We start from the raw sequence: 3,994 nt of genomic DNA, 5'->3' as shown, positions 1-3,994 counted from the left end.
TTGCTAGTATAGTTATTTGACCTTTGTGAGTTTCGACCATTAATCATGCCAACAATGTTTTTGGTGAACATTGTAAACTCATCATCTTCATCCTCCTCATCACTTGAGAGAGCATTGAGAGCGAGTCCTTTCCCTTTAGAGCTTTCACTAGAGCGCTTCATGAGAGTTAACACATGAGCCATGAGTGAGCCCATAAGTTCATCAAGGGACAACAAGGAAAGGTCTTTAGCTTCCTCAATAGCCGTAACCTTCGGTTGCCATTTTTCAGATAGGCTACGAAGGATTTTACGGACTAAATCCTCGGATTCAAAGTTTCTACCTAGACTCTTGAGGTCATTAACAATACTGGAGAAGCGTGAAGACAAACTATTAATTGACTCATCTCTTCCCATGTTGAACATCTCATATTGTTGCATGAGAAGATCAACACGGTACTTTTTGACTTGTGACGTTCCCTCGTAAGCAAGATTAAGGGTGTCCCAAATTTCCTTTGCCGAGTCACATCCGGATATCCGGTTAATCTCTTGTTCACCGATGCCATATTGAAGGATGGACATGGCTTTAGAGTTTTTCTCGACTTTCCTATAATCGGCTTCAACATATTTGTCCTCACTTTTGAGGGACTTAGTGCCATCGGCATTAGTCATCTCAATTTTGAGGGGACCCTTTTGAATGATCAACCAACATTCGTAGTCCGCACTTTTGACATAGTGCTCCATGCGGTGTTTCCACCAAGCATAGTTTTCCCCCATAAAGATGGGAAACTTAGTATGTTTTGAATCGTCCATAACTATAGGATCAACTCTTTGGTTTTAACCAATATCAAGAGCACGAGGCTCTGATACCAATTGAAGAGTTAATAACGATAAACACCTAAGAGAGGGAGGGGGTGAATTAGGTGTACCTTTTAAAAATTTTCTCGTTTACTTGGTTAATGACTAACACAAGTAAGATCTATTAGGTACGAGTTTGAGAAACTTAATGGATTGTAAGTTCACAAACGGTACAGCAGGTCTATGCAACAGTATGATACAGCACTGGCAACGAGATAGGTAGATAAAAATGCAAAGGATAAACGAATGTAAAAGTAAATAAATAAACAAGACGATGTTTTAAAAATTGGTTCAGCTCCTACTCCGGAGCCTACGTCCAACCGTTATTTTATTGCTTGTTTAGAAATTTACTCAAACTTAACTAAACCCCTTACAATGAAAATAACTCGCCAACCTACTCCGGTTGCAATTGCTTGAAGCTACTCCGCTTCAAGACTTTCTCTTGCTCAAAGCTACTCCGCTTCAAGACTTAAAGTTCTATCTCAACGGTTTACAGAGTCAAAATCTCAGTGGTTCACTTAAGAACATGGAGATTACAATTAAGACCTAAACACGAGAATCATTGAACATATTCTTTATGCAACAGTTAAGCGAACTGATACTTGGAGATTTTACAGCTTTGAAAAAACAAGTGAAAACTTTTGAAAACAGAAAACAGTTTTGCAAATATTTGAAGAACAAAGCTTAAAATGCTGAAATGATTTTGCAAATGTTTTACAATGAGTGTTCTGGAAAGTCTTGCAATAAATGAAAAATGAAGTGGCTATTTATAGAGAAAGGTAGTGTGTATGAGAAGGATCTTAACACTACATTAATCTAATATCCACAAGTTTGTAGTATGCATTTTCATTTAAAAAATATAAAAGAACAACCAGGTTTGAGAGGCTCAAGGTGGCTGCATTTTTCCAAAGCAAAGAAGTGTTTCCCATAAAATATGGGAACTCACAATTTTGCCACTGGAAAAAGCATAAGACCTATTTTTAGCATGAAAAACAACTTGCACAAATGGGATTGGCATCTTTTAAATTATTGTGCAAGCATATTCTTTTTGTTCTTTTTGTTCTTCAGTTTTGAAATAATGTTCCTCTTGAACATAGAAAAGCTTTTTAAAGAATTTCAAACACTTGTGAATTTTCCCGAAAATTCTCCATTCGTTAGTACCAAAAACCATGGTGCAACAGTCACAGGAAATGTTGCATGGTTTTGCAATCACTTATGCATAAAGAGGATATGTTTAACTACCTCGTTTACAACATTCATTCTAGGCAAAGGGCTTTCTTGTCTTGCCTTCATCTTGATCATCTTGTTACGTTGATTAGCTTGTGGACTCTTTGATTGTTCATCAATAGCTTCAATTTTGCTAAACAATTTAACTAAGAGGCAAACAATTAAATAACAAATGAAACTTGGCATCATCAACCAAATGTGTTCTAACAAATAGGTGGTAAAGAGTTAAGGAAAGCTAAAGTGAATGCCCCTTATCTGATGTTTTTTCACCATACATGCGATTACCCTGTTCCATTACTGCTAATAGGTTTGACATCAAGGTTGAAGGAGGCTACCATTTCCTTGAGTCGTCATAATTGGGACAAACAAGACAAGTGGTATGAAGCTCTGCTTAAGTTGTTGGCCAAGTTGGGCAATTGTCAACGGTTGACACTTTCTGCTTATCGGAAACAGGTAATCCAACTATGTCATTAATTTCTCTTTTCTAAGGCCCTGTCCTTTTATATTTAATTTTAGTTCCTATAAATTCAGCTCAGTTTATGCCGATTCAGTTCAGATCAGGTTAGTTTAGTTAAGTTCGACCAGTTTCAGTCCAAAAGAATAGGACCTAAAAAATATTTTTGGTAGAGGTAGTGTGAGAATGTTATAATGAATTTGTTACTGATAAATTTTGTTATTTTATGTTTGGATGTTTATTGTTAACCAAGGATCTTATAATACCACAAGAATTAAGAAAGAAGATTAGGCCTCCCCTATCTGGTGTGAATCATGTGGTGGTAGAACTTCGTGACTACGTCTCCGTCTCCCTTGTAAAGCGTAATTCCGTGAATTTTGTCGAGAATCTCCTTTGGCTTGCCCATTGTCCACAAACCATATCCATATCTGGCCACGATTCTTTGCCCTACATGGCAATTGAGGTATTCCTTCTATTACCTTTTTTTCGGTCAATTTTGGGAGTGACCACTGATTTTCTGACCTCGTAAGATGATTATTCATTTGTTGCGCAAATTCTCACTTGTAATGTCTCATATCGGATTTAAATAATGTTAAAAAGAAAAGGGAGTAGTGAGATGTCACAAGCTTTTGACTGTCACAACAAGACGTGTTGCATTTGTTGTCTATGCCAAAATAAACCACTATGTATTTCTTATCTGTATTTTGGGATTGTTTAGTTCTCATCGGAAAATTAGACTCGTGAATTTCAAAAGCGAAAAGAGACAAACAGATTAAAGACATATTCTAACAAGTCTCGTTCTTACTGTGTCTTGTCTGATTCAACCGTTCAAGTAATACGGAGTACTTTTTTTTATTTTTTTATTTTTTGAGTTAGTATTCATGGTTATTGTCACACTTTATAAAATGGTGATACACAATTATTTTTATTGACAGTTCAAGTATGAGATGATGTTAAAACAACGGAAAAAGTGTGGTTGCTAGAAATCGCTCCCTATCAATTGTTGGCGCCATTCACTTTACAAAAGTATCAATCGAGAACAGCGAATAAATCAAAGATGAGGAACTATCAAATTTCTTTCGGAATGCCAGAATTGATGGAAAGTTAATAGAGTATTCTTACAAGGATTCTATTTCAGAGAAGAACTGAAGTTGATTATACTTGAATTGCTTTAATAGATCGAGGAGCGGCCTTCTTTTCTTGCACGCTTTTCATTTAGCCAAGTAACTTTTAAATTGTTACTTATGGAACAACTTAATGTAACAAATTATTGTGGGACAAAGCGTAATCTGCATTTTGTTTACCTCATTATTAACAACAACTATATTTGGTGTTACCTCTATTTATCTTTTAAATTTTATTTTCTATGAAATATAATTGTGTTATATTTATTTAAAATATATATTGTGAAAATCAAACCCATTAAGTTTTAAATAAATGTATTAATTTTTCCCCTTAAGTTTGACAAAAGTATAATCGA

At 35.4% G+C, this 3,994-nt stretch overlaps 1 long non-coding RNA gene across 1 annotated transcript; it reads left to right on the top strand.

Annotated features, from left to right (window-relative positions):
* The first annotated feature begins 1,976 nt into the window (after positions 1–1,976).
* LOC141621826 (uncharacterized) lies at positions 1,977–3,784 on the top strand. The gene is made up of 3 exons (XR_012532710.1): positions 1,977–2,513; positions 2,768–2,977; positions 3,450–3,784. It is a non-coding gene; the product is annotated as an uncharacterized LOC141621826 (long non-coding RNA).
* The last annotated feature ends 210 nt before the right edge of the window (positions 3,785–3,994 follow it).

Source organism: Silene latifolia, chromosome X, assembly GCF_048544455.1.
Source record: "Silene latifolia isolate original U9 population chromosome X, ASM4854445v1, whole genome shotgun sequence".
Taxonomy (NCBI): domain Eukaryota; kingdom Viridiplantae; phylum Streptophyta; class Magnoliopsida; order Caryophyllales; family Caryophyllaceae; genus Silene; species Silene latifolia.
The sequence above is the reverse complement of the archived record's forward strand: the minus strand, read 5'-3'. Positions and strand labels throughout refer to the sequence as shown.